Below are 12182 nucleotides of genomic sequence, written 5' to 3' on the forward strand. Positions count from 1 at the left end.
AGGTGTATAGCTATAAGTGTCAGGAACAGCACGGCAAGAGAAATCACCTTTAAGAGGGGAATGCCGCTGGCACATCTGTTCCTGGTGACGGTAATGTCTAGCGCACCAGTGAGGACCCCTAATGGGGAGGTATCGGAACATCGAAGGGAGCTGACCGCTGAAGCCTTTAACTTCGGGGATTCCCCTGTGTCGCCGGAGTGGAAACACCGGCTAGTGGAGAAGATGCTGAAGATGGAAGCTGTTTTTTCTCGGGGCGAGTTTGATGTGGGCTGCTCCAAAAGCACTCGCCACACCATCCGGATGACGGAGGACACCCCGTTCTGAGAGAGATCCCGGCGGCTGGCCCCAGCAAATTTTATGGATGTACGGCAGCACTTGTGCAAGTTGAAGGAAGCCAGAATCATAGCTGAGTCTCGAAGTCCTTATGCGTCCCCATAGTGGTGGCACGGAAGAAGAATGGGAGTTGACATGTGTTGACATGTGTGTTGACTACAGGACTTTGAATCGGCGAACTGTCCCTGATCAATATACTGTCCCAAGAGTCGAGGATGCGTTGGCCTGCCTGAGCGGTGCGAAGTGGTTCAGTGTGCTGGACTTAAGACGTGGGTATTACCAGATCCCGATGAGTGAGGGCGATAAAGAGGAGACAGCCTTTATCTGCCCGCTGGGGTTCTTTGAGTTCAAACGAATGCCCCAAGGCATATCGAGGGACCCAGCCACCTTCCAGAGGCTCATGGAGAGAACTGTGGGGGATATGAATCTGTTGGAGGTGCTGGTGTACCTGGACGATTTGATAGTGTTTGGATCGACTTTGGAGGAACATGAAGACAGGCTGTTGAAGGTGTTAAGCCGGCTTAGTGAAGAAGGGCTGAAGCTTTACCTGGACAAATGGCATTTGTGCAAGTCGTTGGTTAGCTACGTTGGCTATATCATTTTGCAAGAGGGAGTGGCTACTGATCCAACCAAGATAGAGGCCGTGACCACCTGGCCGAGACCCCAGAAAGTGGGTGCTCTGCGCTCATTTTTGGGGTTCTGTGGGTATTACCACCGATTCGTGAAAGGATACGCCAAAGCGTGTCACCCGTTGACTCAGCTGTTGTGTGGCTATCCCCTGCTGGGAAAGAAAAGGAAGGGGGACCGGAGGCAAGATGCTGGAGGATACTGGAACCCGGCGGAACCTTTTGGCTCGAGATGGGATGATCGATGTGAAGAGGCATTCCGATCTCTGAAAAGGGCACTGACCCAGGCCCCGGTGTTGGCTTTTGCCGATTCCAAGAAGCCATATGTGCTGCACGCGGATGCCAGCCGAGAGGGTCTCGGGGCTGTTCTGTACCAGGAGCATGGCAAAGCATTGAGGCCGGTAGCCTTTGTCAGCCGAAGCTTGTCGCCCTCTGAGAGAAACCATCCCACTCACAAGTTGGAGTTCCTGGCGCTGAAGTGGGCGGTGGTGGACAATCTGAGCGATTACCTGTACGGAGCCAAGTTTGAGGTGAGAACGGATAACAATCCTCTCACTTATATCCTGACTTCGGCTAAGCCGGATGCCACAGGACATCGGTGGCTGGCGGCCTTGTCCCGGCGCCCCGGAAGCAAGAATGTCGATACGGATGCTTTGTCTCGTTGGGAACCGGGGGAGGAGGAGAGGGACGAGGAGTGGGAGAGTGTTCCTGCCCCTGGAGTGAAGGCGATGTGTCAGTTTGCTATCACCGTGAAGGTCGAGGGGAGAGGAAGGCTGGAGCGAGCCGTGGATCACTTGGGGGTTTTTGACGACGCCATACCCCTAGCTTACTGTGACCTGACCGCACTGGGGACAAAACAGTTGCCGGAACTGAGTCCGGGGGAAGTGGCAGCTACTCAGCAAAGTGACCCAGGTCTTGGCGCTGTGTGGAGAGCGGCAGAGAAGGGGGATGTGGCTTTGGCTGAGAAGGTGAAACACCCATTCGTGCCTCTGTTATTGAAGGAGTGGCCTCGGTTAAAGTTAAAGAACAAAATCTTGTACAGGGTCACGGCACCTCCGGACCAACCCCGCTGTTTGACTGGAGGATACTGGAGGAGTATCGGCAGACTGTACTCCAGGCCTTACATGATGATTCTGGACACTTGGGGGTGGAATAGACCTATGGATTACTCAAAGACCGGTTCTACTGGCCCCGGATGAGGGGGGAAGTCGAAGAATACTGTAGGGGATGCCGTCGTTGCATCCGGAGGAAGACCCTGCCAGCGTCGGCGGCTCCACTGTCGCCCTTGCAGAGTGCGGGACCTCTGGACTTGGTATGTATGGATTTCCTGTCGATTGAGCCTGACACCAACAACACCACGAATGTCTTGGTCATCACCAATCATTACACTCACTATGCTCAGGCATTTCCCACTAAGGATCAGAAGGCGTCAACAGTGGCAAAGGTGTTGTGGGAGAAATATTTTGTTCATTACGGCCTTCCCAGGCGAATCCATAGTGATCGGGGTGGGACTTTGAGAGCCGCCTTATCCATGAATTACTGACTATGCTTGGGGTTGAGAAATCCAGGACTACTCCTTATCACCCACAGGGAGATCCTCGGCCAGAGAGGTTCAACAGGACCCTATTGGATATGTTCGGGACGCTGGAGATTGGGCAGAAAAGTAAGTGGAGTCGTCATATTGGACATTTGGTCCACTGTTACAATTGTACTCGCAATGATGCTACAGGGTACTCACCCTATTATCTGATGTTCGGGCGGGAAGCGAGGTTGCCCTTTGACTTGTGTTTTGGGGGTGAAGTAGGTGAATTACCCAGGATGCCCTATCTAAAGTATGTGTCCGACATGAAGAGGGAGTTACAGTGGGTGTACGAGTTGGCCGAGGCGGCGGCTACCAAACAAAATCAGAGGAATAAGATGCGGTATGATCAAAAGGTGAAGTTTGTCCAATTATTGCCGGGCGACCGGGTCCTTTTACAGAATTTAGGACTCCCTGGTAAGCACAAGTTGGCAGATCGATGGGCAGCCACCCCTATGTAATAGAGAGCCAGATGCCAAATCTACCAGTTTACTGGGTGAAACCTGAGGATGGGAATGGGCCTATCAAGGTACTCCATCGGAATCACCTGCTGCCCCTGGGCCAAGCGGTGCAGGTGGATAAGGAGCCAGAGTGGGAGGTTGCGCCTAGTGCAAGGACTCTGTGAGGGCGCGGAGTGAGGGAAGAGGCCGCTGCTCAAGAGTGGGGACGGGTCCCTAACCCGGGAATGGATACCGATTCGGAAGATGACGACTCAGATGAGTGGCCCCTGTTCCCATTCGCTGGTGCTCCAGTACCTGAAGAGGAGGCTCCTGGCCCTTCCCATACTGAGTTGGGCGAGAGGAGGAAAGGTGTTGATGGTCAGATGGAGAGGCAGCCAGCATTGGGGGGAGAGAGGGTGGAACCCGAGCTTGAGCTGGAGGGTTCTCAGGTGAGGGGGGAACCCCGTGAGGGAGGGGGTGAGGGTCTGTCAGGCAGACCTGGGGTGTCCGAGGTAGAGGGTTCGCAGGTGAAGAGGGAGCCCAGTGAGGCGGAAGGGTCAGCAGAAGGGGTACGGAGATCTCAGAGAAGTAGGCGACCCCCAGAGCAGTTGACCTGTGTGGTACCAGGAGAACCAAGTGTGATTTCTACTGCTCTGGGTAGTTATGTCGCTGCTTTCTGCACCTGGGTTGAGTTTTGTGTGTTGCAAGAAACTTTGGGGAACTCTGGTAATGCCATGAGGGCATGACATTTGTTTGTGGGGAGAGAGTGTAAAGGGGGTATCTTCTTTTTCCTTGTTACTGTGTATGTTACTCAGAATGGCTTCTTTGTTTTGTTAAAAGTAGGAATTTTTTTGTTGCGAGAGAGTGCTGGAAGCTTGTTTGGGTTAAAATTTACTGATAAGGAGAATTGTATTCCTTTGTTAACCAATTGGGATTAATTTTGTTCTTTCTTCTGAGTCTGTAAACTATTGTTGGCGGCTTTTGGGGAGATCGGCACAAGGGGGTGAGAGAGAGAGGACGTGAGACTGTAAACTGGGCGAGGAACGGACCTCAAGGGGGGGGGGGTCCGAGGACAGGAGGTATCCCGAGGAGAGGAGACGAAGATAGATGTGTTTGGTTGACCACTTCGGGTGGTCCTAAGCTGCGAGTCGAGGAGTTCGAAGGGGGTCGAATGGTGGCCAGAAGACTTCAGTAATTGAGCTCCAACGGTTGTGCACAAAGTGGTTTGGACTTTGATAAGTTTGGCGCCTTTTGCTTTTTCTTTTTCTTTGATATATATAAATATTGTATTGTCCGGTACTCTTTAGTTTGAGTAAACTCTTTAAAGTGTATTCCGTAACGGTATCTGGTGTGAGTTCGATATTGTGTGTGTACGCGCGGCATAAACTTGATTCTCACGGCACCTGCGTGTACGGGAGGTGGGGTTGGTGAGTGGCTGGATCTCCTTTTCCTCTAGACATATACCAGCCTGTTGGGTAATTGTTACAACTGTTATGTTGTCAGTTAGTGAGTGGAAGCAGTTTGAGAGTGACAACATAGAGAAGAATGTGTGAGTAGTGAAATAAAAAGCAAAAGGCATGACTGGGAGCTCAGTCTATAACCCCCTGCACTGTTATAATATAGATCAGAGCAGTCTTCAGTAAGAACACCACACCTGATAGGCTGGCCATGTCCTCCACTCCGGGGGACAAAAGCCAGACTAAAAGGAAAAGTAAAGCAAAAAGCTGAGCATAAAAAGAAGTGGACCCCTGCGGAACACTACCACTCACTGGTAGCCAACAGTCAAATCTCAGTACACCCAAGGGTTCTGAAAGAGGCAGCTGAATAGATTCTGAAATCATTAGTAATGATCGTTCAAGAATCAGTTGATTCTAGAATTGTCAAGAGGGGCTGGATGGATCCAAACGCAGGACGCAGGCACTGAAGTACTAGGGGAGGACAGGATGGGGATGCCATGGCACTTAAGGGTAACTGGGGTTCAGGCAGATAGAGTTCTGGCAGGCAGAGCGGAGCGACTCCAGAAGTCCAGGTTCAGGTAGACAGGCTCCCGGGGTTCAGGCAGGCAAGCAGACAGACAGGTCTAGGTGGCGATAGGCTAGCAGAGAGCCCTCCCTGGGTGGGCCACATGTATCCCGGGTAGGGGCGCCTCCCAGGCGGAAACACCGGAGGCCTGGGCACGACGCGGACCCCTAGGAAGGTTTGGGCACTATCCCAGAGTTCGGCTGGAAGAGAAGGAGGGGGCAGAACCTCCGCCGGGCCACGGCCCATCGGCCGGAACCGCCTAACGGAGGCATAGGTCCAGTTCGACCAACACAACAGACATGACAACGGGAAATTCGGAAATGGCTGGCAGACAGCGCGACCACGCGACAAACAAAACCGAGTGGAGAAGCGGGACCAGCGCATGAGAAGAAAGGTGGGGGGAGAGGACCAACCTGGCATTACTGGTACGGGGCAGAGAAGCATAATGAAGAATAGGTCTGAGTCTGGGCGGGATAACAGAATGCACAGACGAGTTCGGAGCTGGCAGAGAAACAGAACAGAACGACCACCCACCTGGTCCCAGTCCCAAAGCCCCTTATAAACACCTGAAGCTCAATGAGTTACAGGTGCATCTCCTTGAGCCAGGAGGGTCCTAACTAGATCACGGATGACAGGAGGAACAACTGCAGGACCCGGAGTCCAGAGCCCCCGGACCAGATCAAAACCCGGAACGCGGTTCCGGATCGGACCTTGACAGGATTGGTTCCGGAAGACTATAAAATGGAAGACTGTCACTCCACTGTTCAAGAAGGGAGAGAGGCCTGACAAATCTGTTGGAGTTATTTGAAGAAAAATCAGTAGGATTTATAAAGGAGAATCAGTTGACGTTGTATAGATTGGTTTTCAGAAGGTCTTTGACAAGGTGCCACACATAAGGCTGCTTAACAAGCTATGGTATTATAGCAAAGATTCTGGCATGGATTGAGCTGTGACTGATTAGCAAGAGGCAAAGAGTGAGAATCAAGGGATCCTTTCTGGTTGGCTGTCAGTGACCATTGGTGTCCACAGGTCAGTGTTAGGAAGGATTTCTTTCACCTTACTTGTTAATAATTTGGATGATGGAATTGAGGGCTTTGTTGCAACATTCATCGAAAAGATGAAAATATGAAGACAGGTGGAGGAACAGGTAGATTTAAGGAAGTAAAGAGGTTACAGAAGGATTTAGGCAGATCAGGAGAACAAGTAAAGAAATGACAAATTGAACACAGTGTCAGGAAGTGTATGCTCATGCACTTTGGTAGAAGACCATAAGACAATATGATAAAGCAGCAGAAATAGGGATTCAGACAATAGATTTTGCTCTGACATTCCATCATAGCTGCTTCCAGATCCCATTTAACACCATACCGTTACCTTCCCGCCATATCCTTTGATGTCCTGACCGATCAGGAAACAATTAACTTCTGCATTAAATACACCCACAGGCCTGGCTCCACCGGAACCTGTGGCAGAGCATTCCACAAATCCACCACTCAATGGTAAAAAAAAATAAACCTCAACTCTGTTTTGAAAGGTCATCCCTCAATCCTGAGCCTTTACCCTCCAACTCTGTATAACCTCACCATAGGAAACACCCTCTCCACATCCACATTATCTAGTCCTTTCAACATTTAGTAGGTTTCATTGAAAACCCCACACATTTTTCTGAATTCCGGTGAGTACAAGCCTAAAGCTGCCAAATGCTCCTCATATGTTACTCCCCTCATCCTTTAGAACTTCCTCTGGACTCTCTTCAATGACAACACATCCTTTCAGAGATGTGGGGGCCAAAACTGTTGTCAATACTCCAAGTACAGGTGCCTAGTGTCTTATAAAGGTTCAGCATTATCTCCTTGCCTTTATATTCTATTTTGCTTGAAATAAATGTTAACATTACGTTTGCCTTCTTTACCACAAACTTACCTTCTGGGAGTCTTGCATGAGAAGTCTGAAGTCCCATTTGACCTCTGATGAATATTCTCCTCATTTCGATAGTAGCCTGCGCTATTGTTCCTTTTACCAAAATGCATTATCGTACATTTCCCAACACTATATTTCGTCCTCCACTTTTTTGTCCATTCTTCCAATCTAGCCCAGTCTTGCTGCAATCACGTTGCTTCCTCAGCACTACCTACCCCTCCACCTATCTTTGATTCATTCGCAAACTTTGCCACAAAGCCATCAGTTCCATTATCCAAATCACTGACGAACAATGTGAAAAATTGCAGTCCCAATACTCACTCCTGAGGAACAACACTAGTCACAGGCAGCCAATCAGAAAAGGCCTCCTTTGTTCCCACTCACTGCCTCCTACCTTTCAGCCATTCCGCTATCCATGCCAGTATCCTTTCTGTAATGGCATAGGATGTTATTTTTGTTAAGCAGCCTCATGTGGAGCACCTTGTCAAGTGCCTTCTGAATATTCAAGTAAATGACATCCACTGCCTGTCCTTTGTCCACGCTGCTTGTTAATTCTTTGAAGAACTTTAACAAATTTGTCAAGAAAGATTTACCTTCACAGAAATCATGCCATATGTTTTCATTACCATCCAAGTGTCCCAAAACTTCATCCTTAATAATAGACTCCAACACTTCCCCCAAGCACTAGAGGTTAGGCTAACTGACCGATAATTTCCTTCTTTAAGAGCATGCTAATTTGCAGTTCTCCAGTCCTCCAGGACCTTGCCAGAAACAAGTGATTCCTGTAATATCATGACCAAAGCATCAGTTATCTCTTCAGCAACCTCTCTCAGGACTCCAGGATGTAGTCCATCTGGTTGTGGTGACTTATGCCCCTTAAGACCTTTCAGTTGCCCTCACACTTTTGCCTTTGTAATTGCAATGGCACTCACTCCTGCTCCCTGACACTCACGGACCTCTGGCACATTGCTAGTGTCTTCCAGTGAAGACAGATGCAAAGTACCAATTAAGTTCATCTGAGATTTTTTTGTCTCCCATTACTACTTCACCAGCATCATTTTCCAGTGCCCAATATCAACTCTCACCTCCCTGTTACTCTTTAAATAACTGAGGAAAACTTTTTGTATCTTGCGTTAATTTTGTAATCTTGTATAGTTTGCCTGCATATTTCACCTTTTCTCTTCTTAGTTGCTTTTTTTTGGATTTTAAAAGCTTCCAAATCATAACTTCCCACATGCTTTTGCTATCTTATATGCCCTTCCCTTGGCTTTTATGTAGTCCTTAACTTCCTTTGTCAGCCATGGTTATCCCTGCCATTTGAGAACTGTCAGCATGGCTTTGTGAAGGGCAGATCATCAGAAGGCATGGGATCTAGAGAAGTTTGGTCAGATGGATTCAGAATTGGCTTGCCTGCAGAAGGCAGAGGGTCATGGTGGAGGGAGTACATTCAGACTGGAAGTTTGTGACTAGTGGTGCCCCACAAGGATCAGTTCTGGGGCCTCTACTTTTTGTGATTTTTATTAACGACCTGGATGTGGGGGTAGAAGGGTGGGTTGGCAAGTTTGCAGACAACACAAAGATTGGTGGTGTTATAGATAGTGTAGAGGATTGTCAAAGATTGCAGAGAGACATTGACAGGATGCAGAAGTGGGCTGAGAAGTGGCAGATGGAGTTCAACCCAGAGAAGTGTAAGGTGGTAAACTTTGGAAGGACAAACTCCAAGGCAGAGTACAAAGTAAATGGCAGGATACTTGGTAGTGTGGAGGAGCAGAAGGATCTGGGGGTACATGTCCACATATCCCTGAAAGTTGCCTCACAGATAGATAGGGTAGTTAAGAAAGCTTACAGGGTGTTAGCTTTCATAAGTCGAGGGACAGAGTTTAAGAGTCACGAGGTGATGATGCAGCTAAATAAAACTCTGGTTAGGCCACACTTGGAGTACTGAGTCCAGTTCTGGTCACCTCACTATTGGAAGGATGTGGAAGCATTGGAAAGGGTACAGAGGAGATTTACCAGGAATCTGCCTGGTTTAGAGAGTATGCATTATGTTCAGAGATTAAGGGAGCTAGGGCTTTACTCTTTGGAGAGAAGGAGGATGAGAGGAGACATGCTAGAGATGTACAAGATATTAAAAGGAATAGACAGAATGGACAGCCAGCACCTCTTCCCCAGGGCACCACTGCTCAGTACATGAGGACATGGCTTTAAGTTAAGAGGAGGCAAGTTCAAAGGGGATATTAGAGGAAGGTTTTTCACTCAGAGAGTGGTTGGTGCGTGGAATGCACTGTCTGAGTCAGTGGTGGAGGCAGATACACTAGTGAAGTTTAAGAGACTACTAAACAGGTATATTGAGGAATTTAAGGTGGGGGGTTATATGGGAGGCAGGGTTTGAGGGTTTTCACAACATTGTGGGCCGAAGGGTCTGTAATGAGCTGTACTATTCTTTGTTCTGTGTTCTATGTATGGTCGTATGATCTTATCATCTTAATAGTTGAGGTCTTCATTCCTTAGAATGTGGAAAATAGAAGAGATTTGCTAGAGCTATAAAAAATTGCCGGGGGTACAGATATGGTAAATACAAACAGGCTTTTTCAGAAACATAGAAACCCTACAGCACAATACAGGCCCTTCGGCCCACAAAGTTGTGCCAAACATGTCTCTAGCTTAGAAATTACTAGGCTTGCCTATAGCCCTCTATTTTTCTAAGCTCCATGTACTTATCCAAAAGTCTCTTAAAAGACCCTATCATATCCACCTCCACCACCATTGCTGGCAGCCCATTCCATGCACTCACCACTCTCTGAGTAAAAAACTTACCCCTGACATCTCCCCTGTACCTACTCCCCAGCACCTTAAATCTGTGTCATCTTGTGGCAACCATTTAGGCCCTGGGAAAAAGCCTCTGACTATCCACATGATCAATGCCTCTCATCATCTTATACACCTCTATCAGGTCACCTCTCATCCTCCTTCGCTCCAAGGAGAAAAGGACGAGTTCACTCAACCTATTCTCATAAGGCATGCTCCCCAATCCAGGCAACAACCTTATAAATCTCCTCTGCACCCTTTCCATGGCTTCCACATCACTCGTTTTGTGAGGTGACCAAAACTGAGCACAGTTCTCCAAGTGGGGTCTGACCAGGGTACTATATAGCTCTGACATTACCTCTTGGCTCCTAAATTCAATTCCATGATTGATGAAGGCCAATAGACCGTATGCCTTGTTAACCACAGAGTAAACCTGTGCAGCTGCTTCGAGTGTCCTCTGGACTCAGACCCCAAGATCCCTCTGATCCTCCACACTGCCAAGAGTCTTATCATTAATACTATATTCTGTCATCATATTTGGCCTACCAAAATGAACTACTCACAATTATCTGGGTTGAACTACTTCGCCGACCAGTTTTGCATCTTATCAATGTCCCACTGTAACCTCTGACAGCCCTCCACACTATCCACAACAGCTCCAACTTTAGTGTTATCAGCAAACTTACTTACTCATCCCTCCACTTCCTCACCCAGGTCATTTATAAAAATCACGAAGAGTAAGGGTCCCAGAACAGATCCCTGAGACACTCCACTGGTGACGAACTTCCATGCAGAATATGACCCATCTTGACCACTCTTTGCCTTCTGTGGGCAAGCCAGTTCTGTATCCACAAAGCAATGTCCCCTTGGATCCCATGCCTCCTTAGTTTCTCAATAAGCCTTGCATGAGGTATCTTATCAAATGCATTGTTGAAATCCATAAACACTATATCTACTGCTCTTCCTTCATCAATATGTTTAGTCACATTCTAAAAAATTCTATCAGGCTCGTAAGGCACGACCAGCTCTTGGCAAAGTCATGCTGACTATTCCTAATCATATTATACCTCTCCAAATCCTGCTTCTCAGGATCTTCTCCATCAACTTACCAACCACTGAAGTAAGACTCACAGGTCTATAATTTCCTGGTCTATTGCTACTCCCTTTCTTGAATAATGGAACAACATTTGAAATCTTCCAGTCCTCCGGAACCTCTCCTGTCCCTATTGATGATGCAAAGATCATCGCCAGAGGCTCAGCAATCTCCTCCATTGCCTCCCACAGTAGCCTGGAGTATATCTCATCTGGGCCCGGTGACTTATCTAACTTGATGGATGAACCTCCAGCAAATCCTCTGTCTGAATATCTGCATGCTCAAGCTCTTCAATCTGCTGCAAGTCATCACTATTATCACCAAGAGCCTTTTCCATAGGGAATAATGAAGTAAAGTATTCATTAGGTACCTCTGCTATTTCCTCCAGTTCCATACACACGTTCCCACTGTCACATTTGATAAGTCCTATTCTTTCACGTCTTATCCTCCTGCTCTTCATATACTTGTAGAATGCCTTAAGGTTTTCCTTAATCCTGCTCGCCAGGGCCTTCTCCTGGCCCCTTCTGGATCTCCTAATTTCCTTCTTAAGCTCCTTCCTATTAGCCTTATAATTTTCTAGATCTCTAACATTACCTAGCTCTCTGAACCGTTTGTAAGCTCTTCTTGACCAGATTTATTACAATCTTTGTACATCACGGTTCCTGCACCCTACCATAACTTCCCTGTCTCATTGGAACTTCATGCAGTTCTATGCAGAACTTCACACAAATATTCCCTGAAAATTTGCCACATTTTTCTGTACATTTCCTTGAGAACATTTGTTTCCAATTTAAGCTTCCAATTTCCTGCCTGATAGCTTCATAATTGCCCTTACACCAATTAAACATTTTTCTAACTTGTCTGTACCTATCTCTCTCCAATGCTATGGTTAGGGAGATAGAATTATGATCACTATCTCCAAAATGCTCTCCCACTGAGAGATCTGATACATGACCGGGTTCATTTCCCAATACCAAATCAAGTACAGCCTCTCCTCTTGTAGGCTGGTACACAGGGGTTGAGTGGTACTGCCACTGGGTGAAATGGACTGAGGATGAAAAGTAAAATATTTAAAGGGAACATGAGGAGAATCTTCACTCAGAGAGTGGTGAGAGTTTAGAGTGAGCTGCCAGCATAAGTGGTGCATGCAAGCTTGATTTTAACTGATAGGTACTTGGATGATCCGGGTGTGGAGGTCTCAGTGCAGGTTGATGGAATTAAGCAGATAAATGGTTCAGCACAGACTAGATGGGCTGAATGGCCTACTGTACTTTTCTATGACTCGATGACTCTAATAATGTTCCTTCTGTTATAAATTGTATACTCTTCCTTACTTTGGATTTAACGGCCAGTCTATTTCT

The 12182-nt window shown here is 47.5% G+C and overlaps 1 protein-coding gene across 1 annotated transcript in view; it reads right to left on the reverse strand.

Annotated features, from left to right (window-relative positions):
- The window catches only part of LOC132402582 (uncharacterized), a 104523-nt gene that overhangs the window by 52249 nt on the left and 40092 nt on the right, over positions 1 to 12182 (reverse strand). The gene's annotated exons all lie outside the window — the stretch shown is intronic.

The sequence above is a fragment of the Hypanus sabinus genome, chromosome 12 (assembly GCF_030144855.1).
Source record: "Hypanus sabinus isolate sHypSab1 chromosome 12, sHypSab1.hap1, whole genome shotgun sequence".
NCBI lineage: Eukaryota > Metazoa > Chordata > Chondrichthyes > Myliobatiformes > Dasyatidae > Hypanus > Hypanus sabinus.